The 21529-nt window shown below is 34.5% G+C and overlaps 1 long non-coding RNA gene across 1 annotated transcript; it reads left to right on the top strand.

Annotated features, from left to right (window-relative positions):
• The first annotated feature begins 243 nt into the window (after positions 1-243).
• Positions 244-20137, top strand: LOC141631109 (uncharacterized). Its single transcript, XR_012537588.1, has 3 exons — positions 244-306; positions 19748-19780; positions 19912-20137. It is a non-coding gene; the product is annotated as an uncharacterized LOC141631109 (long non-coding RNA).
• Positions 20138-21529: the final 1392 nt, after the last annotated feature.

The following is a 21529-nucleotide window of genomic DNA, read 5'->3' on the forward strand; positions in this document are numbered from 1 at the left end:
ATTTCTCTCTCCTATCACCAAACCCCACCCAACTCACAATTCCTTATTTTATTCATTCCTCTCTCCTATCACCAAACCCCACCCAATTCACAATTCATATTTTATTCTCTTCCTTAAATATTGTGCCCCATCCAAAGGGGAAGAAAAAGAAGAATAGGAGGGAGTATTAGAAATCATCATTCTTATTCCTTCTACAAGTTCACAACAAACTTACTTGGTACCCCAATAAAACGTAAGTGATGGGTAAAGGAGGAGGTCGCGGTGGCGGTGGCGGTAGCGGAGGGACCAGGTTCCGCTTTATGAGAGGTCACACTTTATTACCCACAATTCTATTTATCTCTGCAATTAATTTACGCTTTTTGTCTCAATTATTTATTTATATTTTTCATTATTGGTGAGACTATTCTGTGATTTTGTTTGTTAAATTTGTGTGTTTCGAAATTTATTACGGAGTATGTTCTAGTGGTGTTGGCGAATAATTCATTTGTCTCAATCATCTGTTTAACTTTAATTAAAGAGATATTCTACATGGTACCCCTTAATTTTTCGACTTTCTACATGGTACCCCTATACTTTTTAAAACATACATGGTACCCCTAATTGTTGTCATTATCACTAAGTGTACCCCTAAACTTTATTGTTCGTCAATGAAACTCAAATTTAGGCGTTAAGTGATGACTTGGATGCGTAACCAAGCATGTCATTTATTATCCCATGACATAAGGACTCTATTATGCTCAATATCCATCTCGATCCTAATATTTATTGATATATATGGGTTAAAAAAAAATTTGACGGAAAATTTACTGATTCCCTACCAAATTATCACGTCTAAAGATGGATATTGAGCCTAATAGAGTCCTTATGTCATGGGAATGATAAATGACAAGCTTAGTTACATGTATAAGTAATCACTTAACGCCTAAAACTAAGTTTAACTAGATTTTGTGCCCGTGCATTGCACGGGTTTCAATTTTATCTTTCCACTAATTGTTTGGACTTTTTATTATCATTTTAATTGATACGTAAAAGTTGTATTTCAATTACTCAAATAAGGTACTCAGTATAATTTTTCCTATTTTTTGGTGATTAAAACTCTCATTGTTAAAACTACTCCATTTTGAGTAGTCATTTGCTTTTAATCCAAACTAGTTTTAAACCCGTGCAAAATTGCACGGGTATGTATTTGGGCCAGAATGAATGTTTTTTTTATGTATATTTGTGTTTGTATTTTTATTGTACCTATCTAAATGGTCTAAATCAACGATGTACATAATTAATGTTTAAATTTGTTAAAAACATGTGTTCACATTTATAAGGAAATAACGTAATCTACTCTTGTAAATAAAAATTGCATACATAAAAAACTTTACATTCGGATAAAAGAAATATAATCTAATAATCAACTTTAACGTATGCAAGTTATTCTAAAAATTTCGGTGTGCGCGGCTGATAGTTAAGATGCCGAGTTTTATATTCCAAGTACATATGCGGCATTATTGTTTTTTGAAAAAAAAATTTGTACCCTGTAGTTTTAAAAAATTATGTTGTGAATTTGTGGTACAATAATATTAACAAAAATACATGTAATTCATTTTTGTAATTCATTTCCGTTGTATGTTCGATCCCGTATATAACTGTAATTCCTTCTGTAATTTTATTATGTAATTTTGTTTTAAAAATTATGTAATTTAATCACATTTACTCGCATTTGTAATTAATTCTGCGTAAATGTTATGCATTTTCTTTACACGGATTGTATAAAATTTTATCATAATATTAATTCGAAGAAGTATTCCATAAGATTATTTTATATAATTTGTTGCGACACGGAATTTAGCGCATGTTCGAAAAGACGGATATCTGAATAATTAAATACGTTGCATACTCATAGGTCCCACCATAACCTGGATTTTCCAAAAAAAAATGCATTTATGACGTGGCGCGCTGTACAATGAGTATTGTCTTCTGAATTTATATGGATAAGATTAATTCACAACCCGTGCAGTATCGTGAATTAATTCCTAAAAAACCCGTGCAGTATTGTGAATTATTTGAAAAACATTTATTAAAAAAAATTTAATATAATTTTTAAATCACTTGTAATTTAAATGAAAATTTATTTGTTTATTTTTGAGAGTAAAAAAAAAAATTTAAAAATAGCGTTCACTGCTTGCTAAAGTCTATATTAACTCGGCTTGCTATCATTGTCACCTATCAAATTCGGTGTGCGCCGCTGGTACTTCAGATGCCGAGTTTTATATTCCAAGTACATTTCTCGTCATTATTGATATTTTAAAAAAAATCTCGTACACTGTATTTTTATAAAATCATGTTTTCATTAAATTCACTGCACAAGGCAAAATCGTTCATAACAAAAATACTTGTTATTCATTTTGTAATTGATTCTCGATGTATTTTCGATTCGTATATAAGTGTAATTTTTTCCTAAAATTATGTATTTTTATTCTTTAATTTTGGTTTAGTAATTATGTAATTTAATTACGGTAACTCGCTTTTGTAATTAATTCTGCGTAATTGTTATTCAATTTCTTAACACGGAATGTATAAAATTTTATCATAATGTTAATTTGAAGAAGTATTCGTAAGATGACTATATATAATTTGTTGCGAGACGGATTTAAGCGCATGCTTTGAAAGACGGATATCTCAGTAATTAAATACGTTGCACGCACATGGGTCCCACCATAATGTCAATTTTCGAAAAAAAAAAGAAAAAAGAAAATGTAATAATGACGTGGCGCGCTCTCTGATGAGTATTGTCTCTTGCTTTTATATAGATAAGATTTTAATTAACTTTTAAGTCAAATAATTATGTCAAAGGGTTAACAATTTCGTCTAATTGGTCTCCTTTCATCATTTATCCAACAATTGACCAAAAAACATACACAAAAGCATTCATTTTATCGGATTTTAATAAAAAAAAAATCCCCAAATGTTAGGGTTTGCTCTCCTTGTTCCAACAATGGCAATCCGATAATTCCAACTCCTGAACAATTCACGCCATTTAAATCATTATCATCTCTGAACCTGTTTGGTTTTTAATTATGGAGAGGGGATCATTATCGGTCATCGTCGTTCATCATCGGCCGCATAAGATCGGGTTCATGCTCCAGCAACCATCTCAAGGTAATAAGATAATAAGATCTTCCAAATTTCAATTATATCCGAATTAATAAGCTTTTCAAGTATTGAACTGCCTACTTGAATTCTAATTTAATTAAAGTCATATTGAAATCCAAACAAAGACGCACAAGAATGCCCAGATGGCCTCTTAAGATGTCTTCCATTAACCTTCAAATTCTAAAGTTAATGATTGAAACTTAATTACTTAAGTAATTTTATCGGGCGCAATCGCCATTCTCATATGTAGATATTCGAAGGGAGCATAATAGTAGCTTTTTTTTTAATATATTTTTCTTTTTACTATGAGAACTCGCTCCAAATGTTATGGTCATATAGACCCGAGTTTAACCTGAAACTGAATTGACCCGACTCAATATAACCCGGTCAAAATGCCTATTGTTGCAAACTAACTATTATTAGTAAATATATATTTATATATAACTTGATAATGGTGGACACGAACCCGAAATAACCCGACCCATCGAGGAACTCTCGCGATCAGGAAATTCAAGGAATCTGGAGCCGGAGACTTCTAGAATGGTGCCGACTTATCCGGAATATGCTAGTGTAACACCCCGTATTTTATAATAATATTTTATTATAAAAGTATTTTATTAAATTAATTATTTGAAGTTTAATAATATATTTTGGAAATATATGTTTATAGCTGACGTTCTCTATTTTATTATTTCTCGTTTTTGATCTACTTTGAACGGGTTAAAATGTCCGTGCACGATTTTACTATTTTAAGTTAGTAATTCCTTTTCTATAATAAGCTCTCTTTACGTTTTAATATGGTCCAAGCTAATTTGTAATCAGATAATCCATTGTATGAGCTAATGAACCCAAAGTCCATTAATTAATCCTCTTATAAATATAAAACCCCAAGCTAGCAACTAGGTTGCTCTCCCTTTCTCTTTTGTGCGTGAAACCCCACGGTATCCTCCTCCTCTCTTTCTCTCTTCCATTTGACTTCATTGTTTTACATCTTTTCTTCTTCCAAACTCATACATAAATTATATTTTCATAATCCTTGCTCTTATCTTTACAACATATTTATCTCCAAATAATTTTATGGGAATTATTTGTATGGACCTTTGGACCTACCTTTAAGGTCTCTTATTTTTTTATGGGTAAAGAAGAAGAAGAGTCTTTTATGGTATTTTCATGGATTTGGATTCGTGTATCTTTGATATCGGTATTGAGAATGTTGACACGTGTTGGAGACAAGGCTTTGTTGATCGTTTTCTTTATGAAGGTTTTCATTAACTGCTAAAAAGGTAACTAGGTGTTTCTCTTTTAATTGTGTTTATGGCAATTGATGTAATTAATATGATTTAATGATTGTCTTGTATGATTGGTACGTGTTAGATTGTTTATTGTCATGTTAAATATGTTTCACATGTTTGTATATGTTTTTATGCATCAATTATATATCGTATGTTGCTTATGCATTAAATTATGGGTGTCATGAGCGCAATTAGGGTTTACGAATAAACCCTAGTGGCGGCATGATAGGCGGCCAAGAGTTCTCTCCAAAGTTATAGCTAAAGCTAGTATAACCTTGATGATGATTCATGTGTTATAGCTAAAGTTAATACAACTTTGGGTAGTTACTCTAGTTATGGCTGAAGCTACTATAACATTGAAGTACGAGATAAGGTTGTAGCTGGAACTAACATACCCTGAGATTTATGGCTCAAGGTTATGGTTGGAACTAGTATAACTTTGAGTTTCGTGTCAAGGTTATAGTTGAGGTAAGTATAACTTCAAGTTATATATGTTGAAGTTATAGTCGAGGTTACTATAACCTCGCATCCCGAGTCACGTTATGGTTAGAGTACTATAACATTGAATGATTGATACTTGTTTCACATGTTGTGTGGTGTTCAGTTATATTGTATGTCAATATATATGCATGAGTCGTTGGTTACTCTATTCATATGATAAGTAGGGCAGTCAGTTATACTGTTCCATGAGTTGTGTCATTACGTTGTTCATGCATTATCGTTACAGTCAGTTATACCGTGCATTTGTTAGTTGGCTGGTGTATAGATGACGATAGTATGAGTTATATACTATCGGAATGAACTAAGGCTACCCTTCGGGGATTTGTTATGGTCTATGGTCGGGGGGGTAGCAGAGGCAGTTCGTTATACGCTTTGTTCCCCGAGTGTCGTTCGGTGTAGCAGAGGCAGTTCGTTAATCGCTCTGTGTTTCACCGAGAGGTCTGGCCAGGTCTTAGGCATATAGACAGTGGTTATACGCTATACATAGTGTGGATGCAGTTCGTTAATCAGTCCACTGTGGGTGCAGTTCGTTAATCGGCCCATACCATTGAATGGAGGCAGTCCGTTAATCGCTCCATTAGTTAGAGGCAGTTCGTTAATCGCTCTAACGGCGTTCATTCTATACATTGTACTTTGTTGTTTGGTATGTTCTTGTATTTCGTGGTTATGATGGTCTTATGATGGTTTTATGATCGTAATATGGTTTATGTCTTTATGCGTCGTCACATGTTGTTTGACTTGGACTTATCATTTCATATGTTTGTCTTTGTCATTGTTCAATGGTAAGTTGGTGTCGGGTTTTCATGAGTATAGATGGTCTCACATGTTTACTGGTTTTGCATTTCAATTGTTAATGATTGTTAGTTATATTCAATTGTTGTAAACATGACTGAGAGAGCATCTAGTTACTCCCGACTGATTGTCGACCCCCTTTTCAGGTTGTTCAGTTTGTTGCTGTTTGGTTGATGCTTGCTTGGGGAATGTGCGAAGCGAGCTTATCAATAAAATAAGAGTTTGTTTTTAAGTTTTAAGAACCTTTTGAATAATGTATTAGTTGTTTTGGATTTAGTAGTGAGTCGGATTGGTCAGGTGTTTCCGCCACCTCGACCCTTTTATCTGTATCATACTTTGATATTGACTTTATACAAATTTTTCCTTTGTTTTATAATCCGAGTTGTTACAGTTGGTATCAGAGCGAACACGCTCCCAACTCTCGCTTAGTTGATGAGTAAATGAATGACCTAGTTAATGAGTGAGAGTAAATGGGGTAGAAACAATTAAGGACCTGTTTGTTTATGCCTTAATGTTTCGTATCTTTATTAACTGTATCACTTGTGTTATTTATGTACACGTTTGTTTTTTCCTTAGTGTTTTACATCGTTATTAAGTGTATCAAATGTGTTGTTAATGTATGACTTTTTGAGCATGCTTTGTTGATTTGAAAGATGGTCGATTTTGAAAATGTTTCTTACATGTTACTTATTGTGCATGTGGGTACATGTTTGTCAAAACTTGTAATACTTGGTAACCCGAGCTTTACTCTTATCGTACTTTCATCCTTTTGGATCATTTGGTGGTGTTGTCCTTGTTTGAGATGATTTCGAGGTTGATCCCCTTGTGGTTTCTTGAGGAATAAAGTTAGGATTGATTGACAGATTGAGATGTTCAAGTATGAAAGAGAAGAGCGTGTTTATTATGAGTTTGGTAACGAGGAAATTTACTTTGGGAATAGAAGTTGTCAACTATGAAGTGCACTTTGGGAATATAGGTTGTTATGACGATGAATCGTTTGGGTTTATAGGTGTTATGTTCTTTTATGTGCTTGAGGAATCCTTATGGATGATAGAGGGTGGTGATATATGGTATAAGATGTATGATTTTGGCTTCATAGTTTCACAAGAAGTGAGAGTCATGATGAGTAGATTTATCTTATGATGTCATTTGAGAAATATTGTGGCTTATGCTCTTAATGGTTAGAATTATTGTGTTTTTGTCTTGTGTTAAGGGAAAAGTTATGCGAGTTATTTATGGATCGAGAGTATCAAGGGGAACGAATTGAATGTTATTGTGGAGTTAGGATTGAGCACCTTGGGAATTTTGGAGAGTATGCTCATCTTTGATTGGAATACAATAATTGAGGAATATAGTGTTTGTAAAGGGGCAGTTATATAGAGATTTGTTGGTCTCGAGGTATTATGGTAATGTGATTAAAGGATGTTACGAGACGGAGATACCTTGAGTGATGATTGTACGATATTTGTAAGACCCTTGTTATCGTGCTTTATTTATGTTATGTTAAGGTGTCGTCTTTGGGTAAATAGAATTGTTTTTGAGTCGTCTGTTCTTGTCATCCTTGCACGTGTTAACCATACCTCTTCTATTTGAGCCTTCAGACCAAAGTTTTCTTTTATCCTTGTCCTCTGTCTGTTTCATCTATCGTTGCTCTCTATTGGTTCTTTATTTCAGCTCCAGTTTCTTCTTCTTTGAACTTTTGTAATTATACTTTTCACATTTATTTCTCTTTAAGCCTTTACTTCCTAAAGCTATGTGTTGTTTTGCCTTATGGTATTGCACGGAAATGTTTTATTTTGGTTTGCAAGTTATTTATTCTTTCATGGTAACTTGGAAATGTTTGAAATCTCTTTAGAGCTACTTGTGATCATCTCGTAGTGGGAGCTTGGATCCTTTGGCGAGCGATGTAAGATCTTCGAGTTTGATGTTTGGTTATTTGAGGTTGAGAACATAGTAGTGTTGTTATGTGCGAGTATGAATTGGGAAAATGCATAAAATTTTGGAGGAGTACTAAACGTCTTATATGAGCCTTGAAAGTTTGAGGATGTTTTACTTTGATGGTATATAGTCTGCTTGTCCTATCTGGGGTTAAAGATGTTTCATATAAAGTGTATGAGTGATTAATTAAAGGACATAGATTCATATAGTCTTATGGTGGATTTGTGATGTTAAGATGATATTCATGGATAGTAAACTGTAACTAAAAATTGAGGTTATAAGCTTGGTTATTATATGAGTACATGGGATAAGATTTATATGGTTATATGATTACGCTTTGATGGAAATGCGTTATCGATGGCAAGTGTGTTGTGATACACTAGGTACTAGCATAACAAAAGATGTATGATTCATTGGGTACTTAGGAATGTCATGATCATAAGTGTTCAAAGGAAGTGATAGGTTCTTAAGTGTGCGACTAATAATTTTGTCATGAGTTTGCGGTTGCATAGAATTATGACAGTTTAGTCAGAGTTTGAGGTTTGAGATTGATGACTTTGGATACTAATGTATATAAAGAATTATCGAGTTTTATGGTAACGTCTTTTGAGCTTAAGAGCTGTATATGGAAGTAAGCCCTACCAAATTTGAGGAAATTATGGTAGCAATAATTTTAATGGCACTCGTGAATGGAAGAGTTTTATCATTCGAAAGATGTTCTTTGTTTAAATATTATCTATTTGGGGTTTTGGTTAATGTCAGATCTTGTGGTGAATGATAAGCTAGAATTGAAGTGTTTGTTAAAGGTTATGTGGATTTGGAGTAATAGTAACGAGTTCACAATTTTGAGAGAACATATATGTTGTTTAATGATGGTTAATGGTAGTTGGATGAGTGTTTGTAATATGAGGACTAGTTGTTGGCTTAATAATCATTTTGGGTTGCGATGGTTGGAGTCTGATATGACTTTTGAGGTTGTAGAGTGTGTGAAGATGATAATAACATTGAGGATTTAGGGTATTTTTTTCTTTGGTTTGAGTTTGGATATGGATCAGAGTGCGCAGCGGTTAGGATTCCAAGATGACCTTTGTTGATGATCACTTTTAATTCTTACCTTCTTTTGATCTTATCTTTGAAATTCAAGTTTCGAGGACGAAACTTCTTTTTAGGGGGTTGGATTGTAACACCCCGTATTTTATAATAATATTTTATTAAATTAATTATTTTGAAGTTTAATAATATATTTTGGAAATATATGTTTATAGCTGACGTTCTCTATTTTATTATTTCTCGTTTTTGATCTGCTTTGAACGGGTTAAAATGTTCGTGCACGATTTTACTATTTTAAGTTAATAATTCCTTTTCTATAATAAGCTCTCCTTGCGTTTTAATATGGTTCAACCTAATTTGTAATCAGATAATCCATTTTATGAGCTAATGGACCCAAAGTCCATTAATTAATCCTCCTATAAATATAAAACCCCAAGCTAGCAACTAGGTTGCTCTCCCTCCTCTTTTGTGCGTGAAACCCCACGGTAGCCTCCTCCTCTCTTTCTCTCTTTCATTTCACTTCATTGTTTTACATCTTTTCTTCTTCCAAACTCATACATAAATTATATTTTCATAATCCTTGCTCTTATCTTTACAACATATTTATCTCCAAATAATTTTATGGGAATTATTTGTATGGACCTACCTTTAAGGTCTCTTATTTTTTTATGGGTAAAGAAGAAGAAGAGTCTTTTATGGTATTTTCATGGATTTGGATTCGTGTATCTTTGATATCGGTATTGAGGACGTTGACACGTGTTGGAGACAAGGCTTTGTTGATCGTTTTCTTTATGAAGGTTTTCATTAACTGCTAAAAAGGTAACTAGGTGTTTCTCTTTTAATTGTGTTTATGCCAATTGATGTAATTAATATGATTTAATTATTGTCTTGTATGATTGGTACGTGTTAGATTGTTTATTGTCATGTTAAATATGTTTCACATGTTTGTATATGTTTTTATGCATCAATTATATATCATATGTTGCTTATGCATTAAATTATGGGTGTCATGAGCGCAATTAGGGTTTACGAATAAACCCTAGTGGCGGCATGATAGGCGGCCAAGAGTTCTCTCCAAAGTTATAGCTAAAGCTAGTATAACCTTGATGATGATTCATGTGTTATAGCTAAAGTTAATACAACTTTGGGTAGTTACTCTAGTTATGGCTGAAGCTACTATAACATTGAAGTACGAGATAAGGTTGTAGCTGGAACTAACATACCCTGAGATTTATGGCTCAAGGTTATGGTTGGAACTAGTATAACTTTGAGTTTCGTGTCAAGGTTATTGTTGAGGTAATTATAACTTCAAGTTATATATGTTGAAGTTATAGTCGAGGTTACTATAACCTCGCATCCCGAGTCACGTTATGGTTAGAGTACTATAACATTGAATGATTGATACTTCTTTCACATGTTGTGTGGTGTTCAGTTATATTGTATGTCAATATATGTGCATGAGTCGTTGGTTACTCTATTCATATGATAAGTAGGCGATCGTTATCTTTGTTCCATGAGTTGTGTCATGACGTTGTTCATGCATTATCGTTACAGCCAGTTATACAGTGCATTTGTTAGTTGGCTGGTGTATAGATGACGATAGTATCAGTTATATACTATCGGAATGAACTAAGGCTACCCTTCGGGGATTTGTTATGGTCTATGGTCGGGGGGGGGTGGGTAGCAGAGGGCGATTCGTTATACGCTTTGTTCCTCGAGTGTCGTTCGGTGTAGCAGAGGCGGTTCGTTAATCGCTCTGTGTTTCATCGAGAGGTCTGGCCAGGTCTTAGGCATATAAGCAGTGGTTATACGCTATACATAGTGTGGATGCAGTTCGTTAATCGGCCCATACCATTGAATGGAGGCAGTTCGTTAATCGCTCCATTAGTTAAAGGCAGTTCGTTAATCGCTCTAACGACGTTCATTCTATACATTGTACTTTGTTGTTTGGTATGTTCTTGTATTTCGTGGTTATGATGGTCTTATGATGGTTTTATGATCGTAATATGGTTTATGTCTTTATGCGTCGTCACATGTTGTTTGACTTGGACTTATCATTTCATATGTTTGTCTTTGTCATTGTTCAATGGTAAGTTGGTGTCGGGTTTTCATGAGTATAGATGGTCTCACATGTTTACTGGTTTTGCATTTCAATTGTTAATGATTGTTAGTTATATTCAATTGTTGTAAACATGACTGGGAGAGCATCTAGTTACTCCCGACTGATTGTCGACCCCCTTTTCAGGTTGTTCAGTTTGTTGCTGTTTGGTTGATGCTTGCTCGGGGAATGTGCGAAACGAGCTTAATAATAAAATAGGAGTTTGTTTTTAAGTTTTAAGAACCTTTTGAATAATGTATTAGTTGTTTTGGATTTAGTAGTGAGTCGGATTGGTCAGGTGTTTCCGCCACCTTGACCCTTTTATCAGTATCATACTTTGATATTTACTTTATACAAATTTTTCCTTTGTTTTATAATCCGGGTTGTTACAGTTGGTATCAGAGCGAACACGCTCCCAACTCTCGCTTAGTTGATGAGTAAATGAATGACTTAGTTAATGAGTGAGAGTAAATGGGGTATAAACAATTAAGGACCTGTTTGTTTATGCCTTAATGTTTTGTATCTTTATTAATTGTATCACTTGTGTTATTTATGTACACGTTTGTTTTTGCCTTAGTGTTTTACATCGTTATTAAGTGTATCAAATATGTTGTTAATATATGACTTTTTGAGCATGCTTTGTTGATTTGAAAGATGGTCGATTTTAAAATGTTTCTTACATGTTACTTATTGTGCATGTGGGTACATGTTTGTCAAAACTTGTAATACTTGGTAACCCGAGCTTTACTCTTATCGTACTTTCATCCTTTTGGATCATTTGGTGGTGTTGTCCTTGTTTGAGATGATTTCGAGGTTGATCCCCTTGTGGTTTCTTGAGGAATAAAGTTAGGATTGATTGACAGATTGAGATGTTCAAGTATGAAAGAGAAGAGCGTGTTTATTATGAGTTTGGTAACGTGGAAATTTACTTTGGGAATAGAAGTTGTCACCTATGAAGTGCACTTTGGGAATATAGGTTGTTATGACGATGAATCCTTTGGGTTTATAGGTGTTATGTTCTTTTATGTGCTTGAGGAATCCTTATGGATGATAGAGGGTGGTGATATATGGTATAAGATGTATGATTTTGGCTTCATAGTTTCACAAGAAGTGAGAGTCATGATGAGTAGATTGATCTTATGATGTCATTTGAGAAATATTGTGGCTTATGCTCTTAATGGTTAGAATTATTGTGTTTTTGTCTTGTGTTAAGGGAAAAGTTATGCGAGTTATTTATGGATCGAGAGTATCAAGGGGAACGAATTGAATGTTATTGTGGAGTTAGGATTGAGCACGTTGGGTATTTTGGAGACTATGCTCATCTTTGATTGGAATACCATAATTGAGGAAATAGTGTTTGTAAAGGGGCAGTTATATAGAGATTTGTTGGTCTCGAGGTATTATGGTAATGTGATTAAAGGATGTTACGAGACGGAGATACCTTGAGTGATGATTGTACAATATTTGTAAGACCCTTGTTAGCGTGCTTTATTTATGTAATGTTAAGGTGTCGTCTTTAGGTAAATAGAATTGTTTTTGAGTCGTCTGTTCTTGTCATCCTTGCACGTGTTAACCATACCTCTTCTATTTGAGCCTTCAGACCAAAGTTTTCTTTTATCCTTGTCCTCTGTCTGTTTCATTTATCGTTGCTCTCTATTGGTTTTTTATTTCAGCTCCAGTTTCTTCTTCTTTGAACTTTTGTAATTATACTTTTCACATTGATTTCTCTTTAAGCCTTTACTTCTTAAAGCTATGTGTTGTTTTGCCTTATGAAATTGCACGGAAATGTTTTATTTTGGTTTGCAAGTTATTTATTCTTTCATGGTAACTTGAAAATGTTTGAAATCTCTTTAGAACTACTTGTGATCATCTCGTAGTGGGAGCTTGGATCCTTTGGCGAGCGATGTAAGATCTTCGAGTTTGATGTTTGGTTATTTGAGGTTGAGAACATAGTAGTGTTGTTATGTACGAGTATGAATTGGGAAAATGCATAAAATTTTGGAGAAGGAGTACTAAAGGTCTTATATGAGCTTTGAAAGTTTGAGGATGTTTTACTTTGATGGTACATAGTCTGTTTGTCCTATCTGGGGTTAAAGATGTTTCATATAAAGTGTATGAGTGATTAATTAAAGGACATAGATTCATATAGTCTTATGGTGGATTTGTGATGTTGAGATGATATTCATGGATAGTAAACTATAACTATAAATTGAGGTTATAAATTTGGTTATTATATGAGCACATGGGATAAGATTTATATGGTTATATGATTACGCTTTTATGGAAATGCGTTATCGATGTCAAGTGTGTTGTGGTACACTAGGTACTAGCATAACAAAAGATGTATGGTTCATTGGGTACTTAGGAATGTCATGATCATAAGTGTTCAAAGGAAGTGATAGGTTCTTAAGTGTGCGACTAATAATTTTGTCATGAGTTTGCGGTTGCATAGAATTATGACAGTTTAGTCAGAGTTTGAGGTTTTAGATTGATGACTTTGGATACTAATGTATATCAAGAATTATCGAGTTTTATTGTAAAGTCTTTCGAGCTTAAGAGCTGTATATGGAAGTAAGCCCTACCAACTTTGAGGAAATTATGGTAGCAATAATTTTAATGGCACTCGTGAATGGAAAAGTTTTATCATTCGAAAGATGTTCTTTGTTTAAAGATTATCTGTTTGGGGTTTTGGTTTATGTCAGATCTTGTGGTGAATGATAAGCTAGAATTGAAGTGTTTGTTAAATGTTATGTGGATTTGGAGTAATATTAACGAGTTCACAATTTTGAAAGAGCATATATGTTGTTTAATGATGGTTAATGATTCTTGGATGAGTGTTTGTAATATGAGGACTAGTTGTTGGCTTAATAATCATTTTGGGTTGCGATGGTTGGAGTCTGGTATGACTTTTGAGGTTGTAGAGTGTGTGAAGATGATAATAACATTGAGGATTTAGGATATCTTTTTCTTTGGTTTGAGTTTGGATATGGATCAGAGTGCGCAGCGGTTAGGATTCCAAGATGACCTTTGTTGATGATCACTTTTAAATCTTACCTTCTTTTGATCTTATCTTTGAAATTCAAGTTTCGAGGACGAAACTTCTTTTTAGGGGGTTGGATTGTAACACCCCGTATTTTATAATAATATTTTATTAAATTAATTATTTTGAAGTTTAATAATATATTTTGGAAATATATGTTTATAGCTGACGTTCTCTATTTTATTATTTCTCGTTTTTGATCTGCTTTGAACGGGTTAAAATGTCCGTGCACGATTTTACTATTTTAAGTTAATAATTCCTTTTCTATAATAAGCTCTCCTTGCGTTTTAATATGGTCCAACCTAATTTGTAATCAGATAATCCATTGTATGAGCTAATGGACCCAAAGTCCATTAATTAACCTCTTATAAATATAAAACCCTAAGCTAGCAACTAGACCTGGCAAAATCAACCCGACCCGAAAAGGATGACCCGAGACCCGAAATCGACCCGAATTGCTGAACCCGAATGACACCCGAAGTCCGAAGTGACCCGACCCGACCCAAAAATGACCCGAGCTTTCATGGACCCGTAACAAACCTGACCCGAAATGACCAATCCGAAACCACTCAACCCGAAAATGATCCGACAAAATATAACTTTAATTGACCCTAATAGACTTGAAATGCCTCTCTTCTCTTAATCTTTGACCCGAAAATGGCCTGACCCAAATTAACCCGACCCGCTTGACCCGAAACACACTCGACCAACAAACCCGAAATAGACCCGTAACCCGAAATGAACTGACCCGATCCGAACTAACCCGAAAATTTGAGAAACCCGAAATGACCCGACCCAAACTGGCCCGACCCGAACCCGACCCAGTTGACCCGTTTGCCAGGTCTACTAGCAACTAGGTTGCTCTCCCTTTCTCTTTTGTGCGTAAAACCCCACGGCAGCCTCCTCCTCTCTTTCTCTCTTCCATTTGACTCCATTGTTTTACATATTTTCTTCTTCCAAATTCATACATAAATTATATTTTCATAATCCTTGCTCTTATCTTTACAACATATTTATCTCCAAATAATTTTATGGGAATTATTTGTATGGACCTTTGGACCTACCTTTAAGGTCTCTTATCTTTTTATGGGTAAAGAAGAAGAAGAGTTTTTTATGGTATTTTCATGGATTTGGATTCGTGCATCTTTGATATTGGTATTGAGGACGTTGACACGTGTTGGAGACAAGGCTTTGTTGATCGTTTTCTTTATGAAGGTTTTCATTAACTGCTAAAAAGGTAACTAGGTGTTTCTCTTTTAATTGTGTTTATGCCAATTGATGTAATTAATATGATTTAATGATTGTCTTGTATGATTGGTACGTGTTAGATTGTTTATTATCATGTTAAATATGTTTCACATGTTTGTATATGTTTTTATGCATCAATTATATATCATATGTTGCTTATGCATTAAATTATGGGTGTCATGAGCGCAATTAGGGTTTACGAATAAACCCTAGGGGCGGCATGATAGGCGGCCAAGAGTTCTCTCCAAAGTTATAGCTAAAGCTAGTATAACCTTGATGATGATTCATGTGTTATAGCTAAAGTTAATACAACTTTGGGTAGTTACTCTAGTTATGACTGAAGCTACTATAACATTAAAGTACGAGATACGGTTGTAGCTGGAACTAACATACCCTGAGATTTATGGCTCAAGGTTATGGTTGGAACTAGTATAACTTTGAGTTTCGTGTCAAGGTTATAGTTGAGGTAAGTATAACTTCAAGTTATATATGTTGAAGTTATAGTCGAGGTTACTATAACCTCGCATCCCGAGTCACGTTATGGTTAGAGTACTATAACATTGAATGATTGATACTTGTTTCACATGTTGTGTGGTGTTCAGTTATATTGTATGTCAATATATGTGCATGAGTCGTTGCTTACTCTATTCATATGATAAGTAGGGCAGTCAGTTATACTGTTCCATGAGTTGTGTCATGACGTTGTTCATGCATTATCGTTACAGTCAGTTATACCGTGCATTTGTTAGTTGGCTGGTGTATAGATGACGATAGTATCAGTTATATACTATCGGAATGAACTAAGGATACCCTTCGGGGATTTGTTATAGTCTATGGTCGGGGGGTAGCAGAGGCAGTTCGTTATACGCTCTGTTCCCCGAGTGTCGTTCGGTGTAGCAGAGGCAGTTCGTTAATCGCTCTGTGTTTCACCGAGAGGTCTGGCCAGGTCTTAGGCATATAGGCAGTGGTTATACGCTATACATAGTGTGGATGCAGCTCGTTAATCGGTCCACTGTGGGTGCAGTTCGTTAATCGGCCCATACCATTTAATGGAGGCAGTTCGTTAATCGCTCCATTAGTTAGAGGCATTTCGTTAATCGCTCTAACGGCGTTCATTCTATACATTGTACTTTGTTGTTTGGTCTGTTCTTGTATTTCGTGGTTATGATGGTCTTATGATGGTTTTATGATCGTAATATGGTTTATGTCTTTATGCGTCGTCACATGTTGTTTGACTTGGACTTATCATTTCATATGTTTGTCTTTGTCATTGTTCAATGGTAAGTTGGTGTCGGGTTTTCATGAGTATAGATGGTCTCACATGTTTACTGGTTTTGCATTTCAATTGTTAATGATTGTTAGTTATGTTCAATTGTTGTAAACATGACTGGGAGAGCATCTAGTTACTCCCGACTGATTGTCGACCCCCTTTTCAGGTTGTTCAGTTTGTTGTTGTTTGGTTGATGCTTGCTTGGGGAATGTGCGAAGCGAGCATAATAATAAAATAGGAGTTTGTTTTTAAGTTTTAAGAACCTTTTGAATAATGTATTAGTTGTTTTGGATTTAGTAGCGAGTCAGATTGGTCAGGTGTTTCCGCCACCTCGACCCTTTTATCAGTATCATACTCTGATATTTACTTTATATAAGTTTTTCCTTTATTTTATAATCCGGGTTGTTACAGCTAGACTCAGCTTGAACTCTTAAACCCAGAAGTAACCTGACCCAAAGTAACCCGACTCAAATCCGATCCGTTTTCCTCGTTTGCCATGTTTAGTCATGGTAGGTAAATATATACTCACTATATAAGCATACACATATATATTTGTTATTATTAGTTAGATTATAAAGAAAAATCCCTTGCCTTGTAAGTTGGGCAAAGTGTCTTATATTAACACTTTTTCTTTTTGTCGCCCGACAATTACTCATATCACCCGAATAAATGACTAAATTACCCTTATACAATTGACATCCTTACGAAATTACCCTTCAACATTGAACATTCTAATACTCACAGCCTAGGTTTCCCTTCCCTTGTTCCCCCACCGGACTTCTGAAATTGTTTAACCATTTGGCGTCAACAACAACAATTAAGAGTCAACAACAACAATAGCAACAATTAAGACGAATTACTCTTTTTAATTTCTAATTCATTTAACTGTTTAATTAGGTATATAGTAATCAATGGAGTAGTGTAATTCAATTGCAAATTCTGGAAAATCACCATGTATTATTTGTAATTCAAATGTAAATTCCATACTATAATAGTCGAATGATTATATTTTACAATTAAGGGAATGAGTTTTAGAAATGGAAAATTTGATTGGAGTTACGGTTTCGTCGCAGAGCAGTAGGGGTCATGTAAATCTGACGACCACACCATGGTTTGAGTCGTCTAAAGTAGACCTCAACACCGTGTATAGGTCGTGTAATCAACATGTTTTGCCGGTGGGTGCGTCGTCTTTGGAACACGCACAGAGCATGGTTATGTCGTGTTAGGGATACGAACAAACCAGGGATTTCTCGTCGAACACGCACGAACTCAGCCTTAGTCTGGTTGCTAGGAGTTGCCATTGTTGTTGTCGCCATCTCCGTTGTACTATTATGCTATGCATTGGATTTTGATATTAAGAGAGTGCATTGCTCAATTCTGGTGTGCTTTAATGTTGATAAGATGGTAGTTTGAAGGTTTGGCATAGTCAGGGGCGGATCCATGAATCAAATGTACGGTGGGCTAGAAATTTTGCTTACTCATAATTTTTTTTTTTATTTCGAGACGCTATTTAAAGAGGGTTTAAAATTATTATGCTTCATTTTCTTCATATTCGAGCCAATAATTTTAAATTATGATTTTTGACACTTTGGACATTATAGTACCCAAGTACCTATATGCTAATTAAGCTTACATATAACTATAACTATTCTTATTATTATTCTACCGATAAATTCTTAAAGTTATAAGTTTCGACGAAACTTTTAGATAATAAGCCCTTCATAAACAAAGGAGAGTAATAAAAGATCGTGACAGACAACAAAGTACACGAAAAAAATTCCGTATCTTATAGAAACTACGAGATTATAAAGCTTACATATAACTATTCTTCTTATTATTCTGCCGATAAATTCTTAAAGTTATATGTTCTGACGAAATTTTTAGATAATAAGCCCTTCATAAACAAAGGAGATTAATAAAAGATCATGACAGTCAATAAAAGTACACAGAAAAAATTCCGTATCTTATAAAACTACGAGTTTATAAAGTATAAAACCCAAAAAAAATACACAAATTCCAACAAGTAAAAATGGTTAAAATAATTACTGTCTTTGCTGGGGTTCAAACCCCGGCCACTGGGTTGGAAATCACTACTTTGCCACTAAGCCAAGAGCATAATTATGTTTATTTATTACAATGTTTGCTTATTAATAAATTTTTTCTCAAAAAACAGGTTGAGCTCCGGCCCATATAGCCAATGGGCTGGATCCACCCCTGGGCATAGTGTATCTATGTATGATGAATTGTATGTTGTGGTCTGATTCTTAGTTTACGATGAATTTCTCAGGATTATTATTACTCAATCCATTGTTCAACTACCGTCCATACGCACGTAAATTTACTAATAAAGTTCGAAAATGAATATTGAAGAAAGTGTTCGAATTCCATTAATTTCTCGTTTCTCGCTTGTGAATTGTCGTTGTTCATGATTGAAATTTTTTAATTCAGGCAATGGAGTTATTTTGGAGATAAATAATAGTGGAAAGTCGATGAGATAGAATTGTGAAGTTTAATTGTAATAGACAAGGGGTAGAATTGGAAAGTCAAGGTCTTAATTCGGACGATATTAGAAACACGGGCGAGAAAAAGTAATAAATTATCTTTTTAGGTTATTATTAATAGGAAGATATATTTTTAAGGTTAATTGTATAACTGTTAAATTTTAATATTTGAAAAAATACTTCGGTGTTTTAGAAAAGTTGGAGTCTCTCAGAATGCCTGAAAAAAGCCTCTTTTATATATATACATTGATTGATTGATTGATTGACATAAATTAAAGTTTAGGGGTACAGTGATAATGACAACAATTAGGGATACCATGTATGTTTTAAAAAGTGTAGGGGTACTATGTAGAAAGTCGAAAAATTAAAGGTAGTAGAATATCCCTTAATTAAAATAATGAAGAGACTAAGAGAGTAATGTTAATGATTTCGCTTCAATTGTAGACCGGTGATAATACTGGTCTCTCTATGGCAATTTCTTTTTTTTGTTTGTTTGAGTGAGCGCACTATATCACATGTAAGAATTGAAACCTCAACCTCATGATTAACTGCTGGAAAGAGAAGGTCGATAGGTCTCCTTCTCGAACCCTCTCGTCTAACATCCGCTTATAATAATTGTTGTTTTCCTTGCACAAATGTCAAACAAGTTGGATAAAAGAAATGTTATTTTCCTGCTGAATAATATGATTCTGAATTTCTGATTGTTGTTCCTAGATGGCGTCGTTGCTCATGCTACGGTTTCCGTCTATATTGGCTAGTCTACGTTATACTCGACATCTGTTTGCTCTCTTGTTTATTGATGTTGAGTTAGTGATATTGATTGTGGTTCCAATCTTCAACGGTCTAACCTCGCTCTTTTTGTGTTGGAAGCAGGTTTTTCGAGCAAGATTTTTGGACCGTCTCCAGGTAATCATATCACCCTTCCCTCCTTTTTTCAATGCTCTCGTACTTTGCTTGGTTCCTGCAGTTATACATTGTGTCAGATGTAGATTCACTAGAATGAGTTGTTTGGTTCTTGTTTTTGTGGTATTGGATAGGTACGATGGATGCACTGAATCGAGTAGCAATAGCACGAGGACTGCGTGATGCGGATGAGCTCTTGGGGCGCTTAGAAAAGTCAATACACGAAGTTTCAAAGACAGAAGCAATTAATATGCTCTTTGAAGAGTGTTCGTGTGAAGAAGTACATGATTACGGACAGAGGGATCATTACAAAGCTGGCAAAGGTTATAGGCCATGTAATAATCTCTTGAACAAATATTTAAAGGTACCAACCTTAATCCAAGATACCCTAATTACACACTTAAAGCACACACTTTGCTTAGTAAATAAACACTAAAGAGTATTTATTCTTACTACTATCTCTGACTTCTGCATGTTTTCAAGGATCCCGACAGCACCTTCTATACAAAGCTTTACCTTAAGGAATTGAAGACATATTGTGGCTACACTGATGAAGAACTAAATTCACTTATGAACTAAATTCTGACCCGACCTGACCTGACCTGCCCCTTTGAATAGGTCTACTGACAATAAAAAGTACAAGTATTTATTTTTATTTTTTGCGGAGAAGACACAACTCACAAGCAAAATAATGAGTAGTCGTGTAGCTCAAGATGACGGAGTGTGACCGAGTCTATTATTACCCTACATCATATCCAATGGTTTATATTTCTATACGAAGAAACGAATTTCGCAACAAGAGTAAGAACCTAACTTTGACGCATGAATCATGGTACTTTTTGTCAACTCTAACATTTAACACAAATTCTTATTTAACGGCATTATCCGTCTTAATGGATCAAGTACATATTGTCTTCTATACACAAGTGATCATGGAAATTACAACACTGTAATAAGTTCATGAGTATATGATCCCAATACTACTATGTCATGTACAGATAGTTCAGTTTTGGAAATGAATATTGAGCGACGGGGGAAGTTAAACCTTTTCCCACTCCAATTGCTTCTACAAAAAGATTTTGATTAAATTGATACTCCCTCATAGTCTAATTATTGGTTCCTTTTCTTTTCGGTACCAAAATTAAGGAAACGAATTTGGATCACACAAAACACCCCCCCTCACATATAATTGAATTTGGACCACACAAAACTTACCATAAAAAGAAAGGGAAACCAACACCCGACTAACATCAAAAAAGAAAGAGGAAACAACAATTAAACTAGGAGGGAGTAGTTGATACTCTATGTTTCAACTGATAGTTATCTGTTGTAGTATATCTTTTTGCGAGGCCATTGAAACGAAACGTAAACAATTATTGACTTTAGGGGAAGAGTTATCTCAGTAAAATACGACTAGATAGATAATATATCAAGAATTGGTCGACGACTTTAATACTCTATCATGTTTACCATATAATTCGATCGGTTGGAAAATCTATCTCATAAAATGTAATCAAACAAAGTGATTGGTAAATTAAAATATAGTCAGAATTTAAGGGTAAGGAGCGGTACAACGGGTGTTCTTATACATAATTTAGAAGGTTATTCTTTATTGCACTCACACGCCAATATATGTAGCTTAACTCACATAGTCACATATTCACATGTACGTAAAAATCAATAGAATGGTTTGACATAAAACATTGTCGATAAAATAAGGATGAAACTCAGTGATGGTGTTTGTATGAGAAT

Source organism: Silene latifolia, chromosome 2 (assembly GCF_048544455.1).
Source record: "Silene latifolia isolate original U9 population chromosome 2, ASM4854445v1, whole genome shotgun sequence".
NCBI lineage: Eukaryota > Viridiplantae > Streptophyta > Magnoliopsida > Caryophyllales > Caryophyllaceae > Silene > Silene latifolia.